The 20,480-nt window shown below is 27.2% G+C and overlaps 1 protein-coding gene across 1 annotated transcript in view; it reads left to right on the forward strand.

Moving 5' to 3' along the window:
- LOC136982721 (QRFP-like peptide receptor) overlaps positions 1-20,480 on the forward strand; it is an 83,347-nt gene that overhangs the window by 346 nt on the left and 62,521 nt on the right. The gene's annotated exons all lie outside the window — the stretch shown is intronic.

Below are 20,480 nucleotides of genomic sequence, written 5' to 3' on the forward strand. Positions count from 1 at the left end.
GATATTTACATACTGAGACGTATACACCTCTTAAATAAAGTTTAGTTGTTGAACGGTAAATATCTAGTTATTTTTATAAGATATTAACAATTGCTATTATCATATCTACTTGTTTCACAAGTGTAAAAAATAGGGCATAGACTTATGGATAAGCGTAAATATTGAGATTATTAAGATTGATTAATCTAATAGGATCAGAAAATAGAAAACAACTTATCTTGTCCTAAATTAATGAACAGAATCTTAACAAGTAACAACTTTGCTGGAAAGTAAACAGGAGGATAAAACGTAACTATGGATAATCGCTATTTTCTTCTCTTACGCTGGACTTATTTCAATAATTACCGAGAACGTTAGCAGCGTATGGTAAGTTACTGATGAGACCGAATTAGTAAGAAATTCACTACCAATAGAATACTTGGTCGTTAACGTTTATAGAGGAAAATATATACTTTTCTAATGGTAGTCATACTTGATTTGTATGCTTGAGAGAATGCTATGAATTACATCCTAATGAGGTGCCTATGTTTTATTATAAGTAAAAACTTTTGAATAGAATATTAACATATAATGGTTATTTAATACTGTAAAGGTTTACAGTAAAAATATTTGTAATTTAAAGAAGTGTTAAGATGTAAAAATATAAAATTATGAAAGTTTCAAACTTTGAAAATTACGATAACAATAATATGCATTTTGATAAATCGTGAAGGGGCATTTAAAAAAGTTGTATTTATATTTATAACGAGCTCTTAAATCCGAAAGCAATCTTTTTTCAGTAGTATCAACATATTTTCTATGTTTAATCTTTGTTTTACAAGCGTAATAACAATTTATTAAGCCGTATTTAGTTATTTTTGTATGGAAATGAATAGTCACGTTTTCTTAACTGCATCGTAAAAGTAGTTTTTCTCTTTAAGATTACAAATACATGCTGCAAATGATAAAGAATTTTAATAAAAGTATAAGTTATTGTATGAAAACATTATTTAAATTGTCTTATCATAAAAATAAATTTCAAATTTGAGTTATAACTTTGCGTTAATATCACCCAATTTTCTAGATACACGAATCCCTGCTTTATAAAGAATATGTTTAGTAGAATCAATTCTAATTATAAATTAAATATATTTTGTTTAAATAAATTGGATATTTTCCAGTTATTAAGCGAAAACCATTTCCAATGATGCGAATGTAAGACGATAAATGTGAAGCATTACAGTTTGACAATTGTTGACAATAAGGCGAGTACAAACTAAAATAAATGCTGATAACAGGTGCCATATTGACACTGTAAAGCGATAAAGGATGAGGATTTCACGGTTATTATTGATAAAGATGGAAACCCTATCATTGACGAAATTAAATTATCGTTGACATTGATGAAACAGAGAGAATTACTGCAGAAGCAATTGATAATAATCGCGAACAGTTTTACTATTGACGTGATGCACGAGAAAAGGAAGCAAATATGTCTAAAGACAATTTGATTATAACCTGAATGCAACTCATGCTCCGTTGACCTTCCATAAAGCTAACAGTTATTAGTATTCGCTTGTGATAAAAATTATTATTTAACTGTTGACACTGATATATACGTTAGATAAGTTATATTGAATCCATATAAAGTGGCCACCGAATTGACATAACACGTGAAGATAAGTGAGAATAAATTATTCTTACTTTTCTACAATAAATGCTGGGTTCCTCTTATGCTGCACGAACTCGCCTGTAACTTCTAAATTAATTACTTCTTTAACCTTGACTGGTAACTTTTGTCCTGTTTCATTACAATGACTCTTTTCTATGGCGGAATTCCGTCTTTACAAAAGTTACCAAACTTGTATTTGTTTAGTAAGTTTCTCCATAGAAGAGCAATAAGATAACAAGGAATTCGCTTAAAAATTAAATATTTCTGAATAATTTCGAAGGACAAATAATCGGAAATAAGCGAAACTGTGCCAAAATTTTCGAATAAAATCGTTTATTTTTATAAAATAAAATATGTTGGTTAACTTTTTCTTCGCTGAATTTGACAGATTTTTGTGTGGATTCTTTCTTTAAAGAAACATTTTGTTCTTTTAGAATTTCTTTAGGTTAAAAGAAACATTATATTTTTTTCGTGTTTGGATTTTAAGTTGTTAAATTATTTCTTTTTCAAGTTCCAAAATCAGAAGTTGAGTCAGAAAAATATACTAGATTTAGAAAAATAGTGTGTTTCGAACATGTGGAAAACATATGTTTATGTCAAGTCTTTATCATTCTGATAGACGGTTATTCATAACTTATTATTGTCTTTGCTTCTATTGAATTTAATTTTTTTATGTTTTCCTCTTACGATATGCAGATTTATGTTCTTTCTTCTTCCCTTTTTTTTTAAAAAATAAGTTTTTAAATATTAAATAATTCAATACTGAAAATTCGAGATAGTCTATTCTTTTTGCTGTTATTCTCAGAACAGTAAAATCATCAATCCGGAAGAAGCTCGACAAATGATGTTCCACACGAAAAAGCAGAAATATCTTCTCTATCAACTAGTAAAAGAAGTACAAGAGAATGTTGAATTTTAACAGGAACACTGAAAATAGTGGTTAAATGTCAAACTTCGCTGAGTTTAGGAGATTTAAGATGATTCGCTACTATGGATTTCTTTTATTGTAAAGAAGTCATAATTCATCCAGTTTGGTTAGAGCAATTTAATTTTCTTTACTGTGTAACGTGGTAAAAGGAACGTGCAGACTTTAGAGAAATAAATTATATCGTAAAGATATATTATGAACAAACGGTGATAAAGTACAAAATGTGGAAAATTTGTATAAGCGGCAACGAAATTGTTTATACCTTCTGTACGCTAGCTGCCAGAAGTTGCAGGATTTTGATTGATTATATAATCTTTAGAAAGTTCTTTCTTTCATTTAAGAAAGCTTAACTGGCTGTTGATGACATTCTAGTATGAACTATTTCTAAAAACGGAAAAAAACTTTTAGATAAAGCTTTGCTCAACAAAAGCCCATTATAAATTAATTGATAATAATCCATTTCTTCGGCAACCATAATGAAAACTATAACAGGTTTTCCGAATCAAAGAAGTATTGTGCTATGTTCTTCGGATAGATGCTCATCAATAAAGCATATTCTCCTTAGATATAGTGCTTTTGGCAGATCAAACGTAGCTTGTAACTTCCGAACGACTGATCGTGTAAGTCACACAAGAATTCTTTCTTTCTATTTTTAATTCTGCTTACAGTTTATGAAAGTATATCAAATTTAATTATGAATCACGTTAATAATGTAGTAAACTGTTGAAAGTTATGCATTTTTGAATATTTAATGCAAGTTTTTAAAAATAAATCTCAGCCAAACTCTCCATATTGATTTATCACCATTTAATTTAGTTGTTTACAAATCATGCAAATTGCATTGAATTATGTAAATAAGTATATTTATGCTAATTCTATGGTTAAAGGTCAAGCAATTAACCCATAACGGACAATCAATTTTAAAATATTTTGAAATAATATAACTTTTTTTTGGAGGAAAAAAAAACTATAATTTTAAGTTCTTAAAAACTCTTCTTACGTGAAATAGTAATTATGGTATTTTTTATTACAATTTTTTTAAAATCTAGATAATCCTATTTAATGATGAAAAAGTTCGCGTAAGAGTTATCACTTTGATAAATTAAGATATGCAATTTTCTTTGGCATAAAAAATTATTTTTCTTTATTATCTGATAAAATCTCATACCATTTTTTTCTTCTTATTATTATTAAAAAATAAATTTAGTTATTTATTAAATAATTTCCTATATAATTTGTAGGAAAATAAATGAATTAAATGGCATTATAAATATTTTCCCAAATGGAAAATTCTATTAAATTGGAGAAAATCAGATGTTTTGGATGCTTTCTATTCTTCCACTTCTCCTACTTATCCATATTTGAAAAGATTTTCTATTTCTATTGCTTTTGTTCAGATTTAAGATTTCAATTTTGAAAGAATAAAATCAAAAATAAAATTAAAATTCTGATTTTATTAAAATAAATGTACGTCTTTTAATGCTGTTTTTTTCTGTTAAAAACTTCAAAGTAAATCAAGTTAAATTTACCGAATCGAATTTATTTCATTTGACAAATTATTAATTCAAACTTGACACTGTTAACAAAACTTATTCTGATCAAAGCATACAATATTTATCTCGTTCGCTTTTTTTATGTGAGTAAAGAAAGGTGGTTAAAAGATAAGGAGGAGAGACTGTCATAAGATAAAGTGCTAAGTTTTTCGTCAACTTTCTCCTCTGACAGTTTTTCTATATTTGCACAATAGATCTTTGTGAAAAGAAGAGAGTGGTTAAGGTTACAAAATCCACACAAAAAAACAAAAACACAGATGCACTTCTATTATCCCAAACTTATTAAACTTTAAGCATACTAGAATTTGAAATTTTTCCATTATTTTTTAAAATTACATTTCAAAATTCTGCACAGAATTAAAGCCGTTATATACGTAAATATAGCACGTAATATAACACCCCTCGAAATAGTGCCATCCTCGTAGAGCCCCAAATAATAATCGCAAGTACAGTACTTCCTCATAAACAATATATCTGTGAACTATGCGAAATCATGTGACTTTCAACATGAGCACTTAAACTTGTATGTAAACCCAATTCTTAACGGTATTTCAATTTAGCGCTACACTCGATTTAGCGTCTATTTCAGAGACCAATCGATGTTTGAACTGATAAATTTTTACCTTTCTAATGGAATATAATAACATTTTCGCATAATTTTATGATGTCGAATTTAAAATTTATTACTTAGAATAAAATTATAAACACAATCCAAATGATTTCAATATAAAAACAAATAAAATATCTAAGTAATTCAAAATCTAATTTTACGTTGTCGAAAATGTAGGTTACAAGAAGAAGACATTCCATGCTGTAGCAATGAAATAGTTTCCCGTGTTAGCTGGAAATATCATAATAAATAAGAATGTTGTTAAGTTACTTACACGAATTAATATACCGGTATACAGAACATATGTTACCAAGAAATGGATACATAGTGAACTGCGTGTTGATTTCACACGAGTTCTTTATTGGATTTTGATGCAACAAAATAGTATTTTTCTTTGATTTATATACAATAAAATGTTTATTAAACATTTAATAAATGTTAAAAATAATTTTAGCAGTTAGTTAAAATCATTTGCATATCTGATCTTGTTTTCTTTTTTATTTATTGCCTGATTCTCGAAGGATGACTTGTGGTAATTGTGTGTTGCTTACATTGCATTTACTAATGCCTCTGAGAAATGGCTAATTTTGCTTTTCTTTCAACTTTGACATATTCGATTTGATGTCTTAGCTTGTCATGTTGAATTGCAAAGTAAATCTCATTCTGGTAAACTTTATTTGGTTAATTTTATACTCCTAGATAATTTAAGAAAACAAATATAAATTTAAAAAAAATTAACTTGTATTAAATTATAATGATTTAATATACATTTAAATCAGTTTTTTACGGTTCTCGCTTAGAAATCACCCCCTAAAGAATTTTTTGTCCATATGATTTCTAATTGTCCTTAACAAAATTTATAAGAATGATATACTTTATTTTAATACATCCCAACCTTTAATAACAGCCACCTCTTAACAGCGGCATTTTTTCATGGACTTTTTTAAAACAAAAATGTATACAAAATAATCTCCGAGAAACATCGTTATTCAGAGGTTTTACTGTATTATTATTAACTATAAAATTAACTATTTTTGTTTATTTGTTATACGTCTATTGTCTGATAGTGTTACATTCCTATCTAGTGCAAATTTCAATATTTTTCTGTTTCCAAAAGAAATTTTTGCTCACAAGAAACATGTTTACACTTTTTGAAAGTGATAGAGGCCATTAGGAAAACACTGATTTAAATAAAGCATAATTGCTATTAAGAAAACTAGATTTTATAAAATTCGTTTGAATAAATATATTTTAAATAAAATAAATATATTACCATTTTTAAAAAAATGATAACATTAAAAATATGAAATGAATAAAATAAGAAATATTTTCGAATTTATCTATTGTCTGTCAAAAATTGGTTTTTCTTTTTTGTAATTTTTTCCATCTGTCCAAGTAATTTTGTCCTTTCTTCATTCAAACTTTAATAGTTTTATCTAAGAAAGTAAACGATAAATAAGAATATAAGCAAGCTTTTGCTTCCGTAGGGTATAAATGTTTTTTAAGATTTTCATTTCATACTCGCGATTTTATATCTTCTGAATTTTATTTTAGTAGATCGAAAAGTTTTCTGAAAATTCTAGATGCTTTAGCTTCAAAAGCAATTTTTTTTTTTTACTTTATACCCGAAGGATCAAATTTTTCGTTTATTTCGTTACATATTTAAATTTTTCAAGTGAATTTAATCTGCTTGCCTTAATGTTTTCATCCCGATATTCTAGATACCGGCCAAGGAAAGTAAATTTCTTAGGAGGAAAAAATTAAAATTGCTAAATATAAATAGTATTTAAATAATTTATAGTAATTAGAGCCGTAAGATTGGTTTCAAGATCATTTATATCAATAGAAACTCGAGAAAAGGTTTTATCTTTGAAACAAAAGACGTAGTAGCGTTATGTAGGAAATCAATCAGATATGGAATAAATTTGTTCACTGAATTATCTGCTACTGCTGCTAGAGTTTATGTAACAATAGATAAAATTTGATATAGCCATTATTCATATCAATCTTTCTTCTTTAAGTTTCTAAATAATAATTGAATGTTGTTATATTTAAGTTATTCATTATCTTTGATTTCCAAGTTTCTGGAATGGCATTCTTGTAAACAAAAAATACTTGCCATTATTGACATAAAAACAACTTGTACTAGAAATCATTAGTGTTGTATACACGGTTTAATTCACAGTACTGAAATGAAAGAATTGAATGTTTTGCATCTTTATTCAATAATGACTTAGCTGTCGTCCATTTTATTAAATAGAAGAAATGACTAAATAGCTTACTAAGCTCATATAATCTCGAGAAAATAATTTAATACATTAATAATATTTTTTAATATAAAGCTCTTGTGATAATAATCATTTTTTCAACATTTGATGAATGATTTTTCTAATTTAACATTAAACAAATAGAAACAAATTGTGTAATAAACTATTGGGAAATATTTTGCAAAATTTTAACTATATTCTTCTACATAAACAAATATATATATATATATATATTTATATAAAACACAAAATTTATATACATATACCCTATATCTAGAAATTCTGATACGGTACATTTGCGCTTTGTTTTCTGATGACATCGTCACTTTTAACGTCACTGGTTTATTATTAGAGATTTTTAACAGCAAAATTCCGTAAAATTGTATAAATGGAAATGCTATTTTGATATGATTACCCACTTTGCAAGATTACCCACTATAATTACTAGTAATTTTTTAAAAATTTACAATAGATTCTGTAAAGTTAACTTTCAGACAAACAAATCGAAAGCAAGATTTTAATCTTTAGATATCGTAAAATACATGCTTTTTCCATAATTTTAAAATATTTTCTATTATTTCGCATGAAATAATAATATCATTGACAGAAAATATGAATTATTCTTCGAATTGAATTTTCTTCCGCTATTGGTTGATATATTCTATTTTGTTGCTGTGATACACAGAACTTAAGCGCATAAATTAGGACTTACTATCATATGTAAAATATTCGTCATATAATGAAGATCTGAAGTAATATACTTTAAGTATTTACCATGACTTAATGAATAATTGCTTAAAGAGGAATTCGGTACCTGGTATTTACTTGTTATGTTGTAAATTAGTCTTCCATCCTACTTTTTCATTTTGATAAATTCGTCTAGACGTTCCATTTAGTGCTAAATTGGAAATATTTTACATTTCCAATTTAATTTCAACGTGAACAAAATTGCATTTCATATTAAAGCAAACGTTAAAATAATTCATTATTAAAAGAAAATAATAATATATCCAATATTAAATTATTAAAAAATTTTATATTGTAAATTTAAATGAATAAAAAATAAAAATGTATATTAAAAGTTACGTTGGACTTTTTATATTACAAGCTCAATACATTCTTTATTTCATTAGCCTTAATAAGATAAAATTAATAAAATGCTTTAAAAATCTAAAATTATAATAGACACCAGAAATGTGACTATTTTCGTGAACAAAGTCCATTTATCAACAAACTGAATTAATTCGTGTGAGTTTTTAACACGAAGGCCATGCTTAGGCAATTCATTAGGAAAGGTAGAAAACAAACAAAATTAAATAAATATCTATAAACTAAAACCTAAATTCAACAACCATAGAATATTTTAAGAGAAAAACACAGCACAAGAAGAACTGGAAAGAAGTAAAGGTGCAAGATGGCCAATTAAACATCTATCTAGGGACAAAAGAGATCTTACTAGCATCGCAGAAGTGTATGCATGTGGTGCTTACTTGTTCCAGTGCTAAAATAATCGAAGGAAATCAATTTAAGACTATTTAGTATAACATATATTTTTATTGTAAAGTGAGGATATAAATTGTAGAAATTGATACAAAAAATGAGTTTTATTTTGTTAGAGGATATATTGAAAACCTTCAGTGGCTTCAAGTTCTTTGAGTGGTAATACAACGACGTAGTCAGTTAAGAATGGTGTTATGGATGACACCTAGCATTCCTGGTGTTACTGTTTCACAGGCCTGTCTTATGCGTGTCTCTACTTCGGCACCATCACACAGCACTGCTGGGTATGCATCATATACCGATGCTTTTAGATGACTTCACAGGAAAAAATCCAAAGGACCAAATCTGGGGAATGTAGAGGCCACAGAACAGGCTGGGTTGTCCTATCCAGCGGTTGCCAAAACGCTCCGCGATCCACTCGTGCGCTCCATCGTGCTGGCACTAAAAATTGGTTGTATCTGTGCCAATGGCAAGCAAGTCATCAAGCCATCCATCCCTTAGCGTATTTAGGATGTTCAGATATCGGTCATTATTCAAGATGACATCAATGAATTCGGGACTAAAAAGCTGCTAGCTCCATATTTCGCACCAGACGTTTAGGTAAAAAACACTTGATGTTCCATATATTGCGGGCATAATGAAGCACCCTCTGCCCAGTAGTGCACATTGTAACGGTTAAACATTCTATTCCGTATAAGCAGTGCCTCGTCAGTCCATAAAAATGTGCCGAAGGAGTTGTAGCTCGTAAAGTTGTAAATTTAACATCATGTTGTACCATTTCAATCCCCGGAAGCATCCACTGTATGTTGTGCTGGTTGCAGATAGCAGCAGAATGGACGTATGTCGTGACGACGTTAATATCCGGTAAACGAACCAATATGGAAAGATCTCTTTTGCTCTTGATAGATGTCTAAATAGACCCCAACAAATCAAAAAAATTCACACACACAACAAATAAGATAAATAAATATAAAAAGTAGCTGTGTATATAAATTATAAACATAATTATATTATTAAGACAAGAATAAATGCAATATTAAACTTTGCCATTATTAATCTATTCATATTTTCTAGTTAATAATGATTATTATGGAACATCAGATTTGAGATGATGATAAAAAAAATTCAGAATTTTGAAAATGCTTAAAAATTTGATTTTCTAATACGTAAATCTTAAGGCGAATAAATCGCAACACTGTTGTTGTTTTAAACTTTCTTTGTTTTATAGCGGTTCCTGGCTTATCTTCCACGATATTTCTCTGTAACCTCAGCATTATTTTACATGGACGGTCTGCAGGGCCGGATTTAACAATCAGAGGCCGGTGGGGGCCCCTTTAGGAGTAGGCAAATTTGATGATTTAGAAAATTTACACAAAATACTGTACTTTCAACTAGATTTCAAGTAGGAAGTTGTAAATTTCATTTAAAAATAAGGTTATTGTAAACATTTTATTGTGTAAAACTAATTATTTTAATGTAATTGAAAAATACCTATGTAAAATTTTTTCCCGAAATTTTCCGATGTTTCATAGGTTTTTTCCCGGGTTTGGGTTTCTCTGCCTGTGGCCCTCATGATTAGGCCACACTAGGCTGTCGCAGTAATAGAAAAAAAAAAATTATGTTTAAACATAGTTTTGTGGGGACCCTGGGCATCGGCCCAAATGCCCTTATGTAAATCCAGGCCCTGACGGTCTCTCGAATATGTCGGAGACCATACCTCACTCCGTCCGTACTCATTGTGAGCTTGTCTTAATCTGCGATGCCATGTAAAAAAGATCCTCTTAGTGTCCAAAGGTCGGAAAGAGTAAAAATTAAAGTCATCTTATACCACAGTTCAGATTAAAAGTACTACAGTATTCACGACAAAGCTATTATAAATTTTAAGAAAAGTAGTGTATTTACTTATAAATTCGCTTCGGATAATGCAGAATCTCAGTTAATCGGGTCTCGGATAATCGAGGTGCTACTATACATCTTTGTAAAAGTTATGTACAGAGTGAGTCAAAGTGTATATACAAAGTACATAATACGAAAAATGTACTGCACAGTAGTTCTGATATGTACGAATACGTAACTTGTTAACTGCATTTAGTTAAATATCATTCACGAAAATCATATTCTATAAAGAAAATGACTGAATAATTCTTTGAATTATGCAGTCATTTCGTATATAAAATATATGTGTGAGTGTGTATTTACATATGTTTATATATACACACTCACTTGTTAATGCTGAAATTAGAATTTAAACGCTTGAAATATTTTATAAGATCTGAGAAAATAATTTCACACACTGCAAGAAAATTTGAAGTCTTTATTTCCTAATTAAAAATGTCTTGTAGTTTATTTTGTAAATATGCGTTGTAAGAACGTGTCGTGCTTCATAAAGACAAACGATTATATCGTTTAAGCCAATTTCACAACGAGAAAATCGCAAAATGTTCAAACCGTTTCGTGATCGTTTGTTTACGTTCATTAAACGAAAAGAAAATGACGGTCGCGGTTGATCGTTTTTACGATTTCCAGATCATTAAATTGGCAATTTTTTCCTTTTAAAACGAGCGTTTCGAGAATTGAGACTAACACACAGCACATAATAATGAATATTGCTTTCCATTACTAAAGATTAGGTCTACATTTTGTTTTTGCCACTTCCTTATTTATGTTTATGCTTAAAAATAAATTTGTGTTCAATATAAATGCTAATTTTGAAATTATTTTGAAGAATTTTCAATCGAATTAAATAATTTAAGTCCTACCTTAACCGTGTTTCTTACACTTTATATTATTATACTGATAAACGATTTAACAGGATGGCATTATAAGATAAACTATAGTTTTATACAGTATATCAGTATATTTTATTAGTTTACAGCCAAACTAGGCTAGCGTTAAATCGAATTTGGCGCTAAACTGAAATATATCAAACAATGAGAATTATATCCGGTAATGAGGTTACACACTCCAATGAAGAGATTTGTATCTAATATTTATGGGAAGATCTCTTTATAAATGTTGGTAGTGCTAGATTGAGATTTGACTGTATTTTTGCATATTTGTTTCGTATGTTTTATTGGAGTGAATTGATGGAATGTAAATTGAGCATGTTTCCTTCGGTATCTTAACTTTATCAACATCTTTCCCAAATTATATTAAATTCATATTAATTTGTACTAATTCCAATTAAATTTTTGTTATGAAATAGAATAAATACTCTAAACTAAATTTTAAAATACGTCAAGATTTTCCCATAGCCTATCATATGAATGTTTAAATTTAAAAGAAATTCTCAACAATTCATTTTTTTCTTTGTAACAAAATATTTTCTCGAACTATATTTTAGAAAAGAATGATTTTATCTTGATTAAAAAGGTTTAAATTACGCTCGAAATACTTAAATTAAGTATTTATTTTAATTTTTACCTTATTCTTTCATTGTTTTAAGCATTTAATTTAACTTTTAAGTCAGCTGTAATTTTCATAGCTACTTGACAAACTGATTAATATTTAGAGACTAGAAAGGACAAAGATTTGATTTATCTCGGAAATCAATAATGTCAGATAATAGGATAATTACTATAATTATATCTAATTGTTTTAAAAGAACAAGACTCTTCCAAATTACTTAATTTTCAGCTCTTCTTCTTTAGCAGAGTTGAAAACAGTAAGCTATATTTCAAGGTATTTATAAACCACGAGAATAAACCCCGCTTTAATAAAAGCAATCTCAACTCATTCAAGAATGCCTTAAATAAGAATGAATATTGATATTTTAATATAATTTACGTCATATATTAAAGATTATTTTCTTACGCAAGCACGTGTAAAGATAAGAATGGAAAATAATATTAAATACTGTATTTTATTTTCTTGGATAATAAAAATTGTAATGATGTTAGAAACATGATATCACTCATGCATTTTTTCAAGCGTAAAAAAGTTATATATAAATATATTTTTTTTTCCATGTAGAATTTCCGCAAGCAATTTTTCAGGTAATTCAATACGTCAGACAGATTTCCAATTTGGTTTACGCTCGTTTTTATCCGGTTATAAATTTATTTTTTTCATGAATTATTATTAAATAATCAACGTCAATATATTGAAATTCCTTTTTTTCTTTTGGATTACTGATTTAAAGACCCTTTATCTTATTCCGTTTTATAAATTCGATTTGTTGAAAAGGGAATGGGTGGCTTTTAGCAGTCGACAAACTGTATCCAACAAAATAAACTTTTAGTACTTTGGAGTGGGTGCTTTATAGCATGTTGGGGTTAAATTTTCATTTGATCATTCTTATTAAATGTTTAAATATATTTACTGATGTACATCCTTTGCTCCGGGTGTTTTTTTACAGCCTTCAGAGGAAGTAAATTCTCTGGAGAGTGAATGGTCAGAAGGGTGTAATATTTACACTAGAGTAAAAGCATTGTATTATGCACACTGATTGAACAAAATGCTTTTACGTTGACTTTCTTCAATGTAGTAAATGTTTGTACTTAATTTTTTCTTAAAGCAAGAAAAGTTGCTTTAATGCAACCTTTTCTGGTTTCGAGAAAAATCTTTACATCAATTTCAATTTCTAAATTAAATGTGTTTTTAACAAATTCATTTCTATTTTTTAATCCTTTGTGCTATTTCAGTAATGCATCCGCATGCTTAGTGTGGATTTATATTATTTATTTAATTCCATAGAAAGATTTTATCCAGTAAAAATTTCAAAAATATAAATTCAAATGAATATTAAATAGGAGATTCTATATATTAACGGATAATATTAAAATAAATAAAAAAAAATTGAGATTTTTAGTACAAAAAAGCGTTATAAAAACTTATTTATATCATAGTTTGAGACCGTCGTTTAACTCATGAATTACGGTCCGTGATAACGATGATCATAATGCTTTAAAGCCAACACATTTAAATCAATGTTACTTCAGTACAGCTAATCAATATCTTAAGACAAACAATGATGGCCCACTTTTCCGAAAATTGATTTTTGTTACTGAATTTTACCTAGAATTTATAATATCAAAGATAATAAAAAATTTGTTTGGCTAAAGTAATGTAATAAAATTAATTATTCCTTAAGTAAAGAAATTAGCTCAGCTGTAAATGTTATCTGTATAAACGTAACAAAGTTTCTAACATTAAAAAGTGTTAATATAGAACGAGCAAAAAGTATTGTGATATCGTCACAATGCCGGGCTGCAATTTTTAATCATATTTTTAATTAATTTAATTTAAAATACATGTTCTCCACCTCAAATTAGTAGTGGCTTGCCCCTGTACATCATACCTTTCATGACAACAGTTAGCCGGTCATCTACTTAACTCCGTTCTGGGGAAATTTTTGAATTAAAATCACGTGATTTCCGGTCCATACCGGAAGTTTCTATATAGTTAATCGGGGTTTCCTACCTTACTCTTTCCATATCTGGCTTAGAATTTCACCTATCTAACATCATTCCTGAGATTTAGGAAGGACAGATAGACCGGCAGACAGACGGACAACAGTGAGAATTTATAGGTCAACAATTTTTTCAAATTGCAGGCGAATAAAATTTATGAAAATCATTGCCTTAATATGAAAACTTCTTTTCATTCTATGAATGACTACGAAAGTTTTTTTTTGAAATTTGTGTTGTTATTATTTAGATTATTCGTTTTAATGCATATTATTATTAATTTTTTCCACGTATTCAATTTATTTCATAACTATTTTGTTTTTTTTTCTACAAAAACTTTTTATTTATCGTAATTATATTCAATTCCTATTTATCTACAACTTATTCCATCTTATTTTCTATTCCTAGTTGCGGGACTTCTTAAGAGTATTCCCATAAAGAAATCTTTTACCATTATTTTATAAATGCTCTTAAAGCAAAATGTTAAAAATTCCGGAAAAAATTTATAAAATAAAAGTAAGAAAATTTCAAAAAATCTTACTTAAATTGTTTTCTAAATAGAAAATTTTGAAATTTTTAGTACAAAGTTTAAAATAATTCACAATTAAAACAGAAAAATATTTTAAAATATATTTTGTTTTTTTTTGGTGTGTGTATGTGTGTGTGTGTGTGTTAAAGTAAAGTGAGGATATAAAAGAAAAAGCGACAATTTCTATTGAAAGAAAGGAGAGAGAAACGTCAAAAAGGCGTCGTGATGAAACATCGCCACGACAAAAAGCGTTACAATATTAAATCGCAGAAAAATAATAAAAAATCTATAAAAAAATTCGATATAATGACAGAAGAATAAAAAAAAAGCATCAAAATGACAATAACGCATCAAACGCAGAGTTTCTAGCGAAAAGTGTCTTTTAGTGAAAAAATTGCGTAAATTTCATTTTGACTTTACATAGAGAAAACTATATAAAGGCTAAATAAAATTTACTCGAAAAGAAATCAGAAATGCCAGAAAACCATTTTTATACTGCAGCAATCTATTAAACTATTTGGATTTTTATCGAACGATGCAAGATCTACTACTGTGATACAATTTGTAGGCCTTAGTCGCTACGTGCCTTATTTTTTCCCTTATTACTGTATTCATTTATATTAAATTGTTAAACATTTCAAATATTTGTAATTGAAGAAATAATTCTGATTATACTGTAGTAAAAGTGATATAACGCAATGTGAATGTCTTGTAAATCTCAACAGTACATGGAAGTTTGGACGGAGGGGCGCCAAATCCTACTGGGTCCAGAGAGTCTACAATCCTAAATCTGGGTCTGGTAGGCGTGTAATGTTCTTCATCGTTGAAAATGGCTTACTTATATTTTTGATAAAATATGTTTAGAGTTTATATCATTAATTACTGATCTTATGAAGTCTAAATGCTAAAAAATAAAACAATAACAATAAAAAATACGTGGTAGACTTGCATAAAATCTGGATTTGGTAATATTTTAAAATAATGGATTTGATTTTTGTTTTCGAATTTTCGCATTATTCTTTGTTTATTAACAAAATGTATGCGTAGAAACGAATGAAAAAGGGCTCCAGGAAACTGAATATTGCAGTTATTTTGGTAAAAATATTTATAAATTTCGTTAAATTCCACTTTGATAGAATATTTACTAATTAATATTCTGTTTTCATTAGCATTATAAATAAATATATTATACTTATTTTAAAAAATGTATTTTGTCGTTTGATTTGGAACAGTGTCACAATATTTTTATTAAAACTGAATTAACACTTATATGAAACAATAGAATTTACAACACGTTGCTTTATGCTGTTTCTAATGTATTGTATTTGTTTCATTTGTTCTCAGCTTAAGAGACGCTTAACCTCCTAACGATGCCAGAAAACCTTACTAAAACTACAAAACATTATGCTTTTAGAAATAAAATCCCCATAAAAGTGCATTTAGTAGTTATAGTAAAACTATACAATTTATTTTCTTATAAAACCTCTAAATTTATGTTGTTAGCTGTTAGTTACTATTTCAATACCATGATTTTAAAATCTGATATATAAAAATTTAATATTACTTTTCCTTATCAAATCTGTTGATTTTATGAAAAATTCGGTCTGGCATTATAAAGTAGTATAGATTATTTATATATCCTTGATATACGAAAATATGCTTTCATATTGGAAATAAAAATAGTGTAATTTAATCTAAAAAATACTCATAAAACTTTAAAAATATAATTTATATTTAAAGTCTTATGAGTGTAAATTCTAATATAAGTTCATATTGGTGAAGAATAGTGTGGTTAACGTAGGATATAGTGTGGAAAATTGTAGAATGCAATCTCAAAAGGTAAAAAGTATTGCAGGAAGATATTTAAACTTACAATTTAGACAGATGGAACGGAAATTGGAAATCTGTCAACCTGTAAAAGTAAAAATAACCTGTAGTTCTTGTGAAACTGTACCTATGTTTTGCACATTTGATCAGTAATTTTAATGTTTACAACAGCAAAAAACAATTTAAAGTTTATAAATTTGTTGCTACAAACTTTTACATAAATTCTTATTTATATAAAATTACTAGAACTTACAAACAAAAAAATGCAGTAAATATTAACTCAAAGTTTTGGAACTTTAATTACTGAAACTTCAAGTATAAGTAAAGTATAAGATGTCCTAAAAGTCAATTAATAGTTGTAAAGACTAAATTGCTGTTTTATTCAAATACAGTACTTCACAAAAATTGCTTCAATTGATATTATAGTTCAATACATAAATTAAAAACTGCTTAATTTCTCGAAAAAAAATCACGATTAACTGACTTTTTGCAACTCTGTACATTTTATTTTCTGAAATTCAAACTTTAAAGTATTTCCGAGCAATTTTTAAACTACTTCCAAACTTTTTAAGTTATTTCTTGTAGTATTTTATTCATAAATTAGTTCTATAACATTAATAAGAACTAGTAGAAGAGTATAATATCCATATGCTTATCAAAAGTTCGTACCACTCGAATGAGATATTCATGAGATTGCTGACAGATGAAAAGATCTTATCCAAACTAATATAACCTTGATCTCTTTCATATACGATATCTCGTTTTATTATTATTTACAGTAATGAAAAGAATAAAAGAGAATTAAAGGGTGCACCATTCATCACTAAAACGTGTTCTAAATACATATATTACCAATAGAAAATCTTAATCATTTTTTTAATAACGCGTTTATTTTGTATATAAAAGAAATTTTAAGATAAAAAAATGTATAGACCACTCAATTTTAAATGTAGAAATATTAATAATGCACTAATTTGCATTGTTTTTAAGTAGTAAATTATCTGTATAAGACAAAATTTAGTATTTACAATGACTTTTGGGCCAATCCATATATAAGAAATTCCAACAGTTTTTACTTCGAAAAATACATATTTTTCAATGTTACCTTTATTAAAAGTTTCAAAAGTAAATTACATTGGACAACAAAGAACAATGTAATTAATATTCATCCTCTGCTGTCTTTTACATTTTAATCGATTTTTACTAAGTACCATTAGCTCCGTTATCGAATTTACGAGTCTTTAGAGTATACTAAATTTCATACTCACACTAATAAAGAACAACTTGTACGTTGTGTATGCAGGAGAGTGAACTGATAAAGAAGCATTTGTTTTCAGGAAATTGAAAAGTATGGCCTAAAATAGAATTTCCAATTCACAAACCGAAAGAAATAATATTTAAAAATCATTTTTTAAAAGCATAAATTCATTTTATACAACATTTTAACTACAGGATTCTAATTAATGTAAATAGAAATTATAGGATTGTAATTATGGATAAGACAACGCAACACCAAGGCGATTTGCATGTGGAGTATGTCTCGAAAGGACTTTTATGAGAAACTGACCCCTATTCAACTGTTATATACGTGAAGAAACTCCCCAAAAAAACCTCAACGTGGCCGAACCCAGAACCACCAGTGTTCAGTGGTTTTATCTATATCCACTCGTCCACTAATGGAATATAGAAATTATAAACTTTATAATGAATTTTTTAACTTTATAAATTCAAGCCTATTTTTAGGATTGGTTGTATGATTTTTATTACTTATTACTGCTTTTATGCAAATATTTATCTTTTTATTTTACTTAAGTACAAAAGATAACGCCCAAAAAAGCAAAAATTACTCCCCTCCGCAGAAGGACTCCAGAATTAAGAAGTATAGAAATTAATTCAGTAGGTTTATCTCTTTAAAAATTCAATTTAAACTTATTTAATATATAAATTGATACAATTCAAAGAAAAAATAACAGTTAAAGTGTAAACTTTAACTGTTTAACTGTTATAGAAAGTTAAATAAAAAAATTGATAGCTTAATACGAAAATTGTATTTAGTGGCAGGTAACGATCGAACCCACTCTCTTCAATAATACGTTATTATCCAAAATACGTGGGTTCGGTTTCCAAGTAAAGATTAAATTTATTTATTTTTATCTTCTTAGCCTTACTTTTATACACTTTAAAATATTATTTCTTTATAAAGAGATAATTTTATTAAAATGTAACTAAAATTAAGATTAAGTCTAATTTTTTTTTTATTTTAAAACCGCAAAATTGTTAAATTACACAATTTAAACAATAATAAATTACGTTAAATAGAAAATGTAATCACTTTTTTTCCTTCTAAAGACTAAGCTAATATTGTTAAAGAGAGATTTTTATTCAGACATTAAATTAATTAAAATTGTTTAGGTAAAATTGCTGTTTTAGAACAGAAGTTGATATACATTAATAAATAAAAATTACACAAAGTCATACGTGTAATTAAATTATTCAAATTAACCTCATATTTTAAGGTTTCTACTAAAAATAAACGCTGCCATTATTATTAATTCTGAATGTAACCTGTAGGCTAACGAATGAATTATGAGAATCTTGGCTTCGAGTGAGGTTATTTTTTGAAAAATGTTACTGGCAAAAGCACTAAAAATACGCCATTAAAGTTTAATGGAAAAATAACAGCATAGATTATATATAATGGAAAAATAATTTAAAATAAATTCTTTATAAATTTTGACCAAGTAAAAGATCAAATATATATTTATAGACATTTTCCTCCCACAACAATGGTCAGATACGGTTTATCATCTTTTGAACTTAAACCTGTAGTAAACATTTAAGAATAAATGTCAAATCCTATTCTCTGTTATTCCCTTATGATGAAAGTGTTAGAAGTGAAGATTAATGAATCTATTTTCGATCGTTATAAAATGGAGTCTTTGCTTTCTTCTTCGTCGTGTTGTTTTTCTTTATTATAGATTTTTCTTATATTTTTCTACTTTCAATGAGATTTTCAACATTTGTTACTACAGTATATAGAAAACTTCACTTCTAACATAGGAACTTTTTAATGTTTCTCTCAGTTCGTAGACAGTAAAATGTTAAAAAGTTATTCAATTTTATACATTTTTACTTTAATTTTTAATATAAGTATATATTTTAACGTAAATGGAATTTATTTTAATGAATTTTCTATTAAAAAAATATTTTAAAAAATGTACAGTACAAGCAATTTTCTAAATTAGCTATTTAGAAAAAGTTGTAGCTACTCTTTAATCTTTTGAATAATGTTGACCTTACTAACAAATTTTTTATACAAGATTACACCGATGAGTTGTAATTTTTTTAAATTTTAACCATCTTAAATAACTGAAAACAAGGGAAAAAATCTTCTTATCAGCGTATAAAGTGATTATTTAGCTAGTTTTATCGAAAGAGTCAATATGTTTAATCTTTCTTCTTCAATTACTTCTAACACGTCTGCTTATAACATTAAACAGTAAACGTTTTTTAATAGGAAAATCATATAAATTCTTATTAAATTTTTTTCTTAACTTTTCTAAGAGTAACTAATAAATCAAACTTAGCCTACAATGAAAGTTTTCAGCAATGAATAATGAATATATTCTTATGCAAAGTGTAAGCCTTAAAACTTTTTAAAAATAAAATCTTTTATTTTCTATAACATAGACATTGTCAATCTTATGCTTTGTTATGTACAAGAATTCAATATTTAATCATTAACTAATAAAAAATGTTGAAGTAAATTTTTACAATCTAATGATTGATTTTAGCAATAATCTTTATAAAGTGTCTACAACAAATATTTTTGTTCTGCAACATTTGTTATTTTTAATTATCATTATTGCATTTTTTTTCAAAGGAAGGGCTTTTGTTTTTATTAAATTAAAAATCTAACAACAAAAATTACTTAAAAGGTATTAGGCCTAGACAGCTTCGCTTTGAAAGAATTAAAGGGAATTAAATTAAAGCTTTAATCAAAATTAATTTTTCTCTTTGGAGATGGCCAGTTTGAATTCGTAAAAAATAATTAAAGTAAAAATGTTAATTATTTTTTAAAAATTTCTTTCCTAAATTTTGTTAAGAAATTTGCTTTTATTTGGATACAAATTCTGAGGCCGGAAAAAATATTTTTATATTATTACGTTACTGTACAGAGCTACATTTAACAGATACATTGAAAAAA

This window comes from Centruroides vittatus, unplaced genomic scaffold (assembly GCF_030686945.1).
Source record: "Centruroides vittatus isolate TY-2023 unplaced genomic scaffold, ASM3068694v2 contig_862, whole genome shotgun sequence".
NCBI classification, from domain to species: domain Eukaryota; kingdom Metazoa; phylum Arthropoda; class Arachnida; order Scorpiones; family Buthidae; genus Centruroides; species Centruroides vittatus.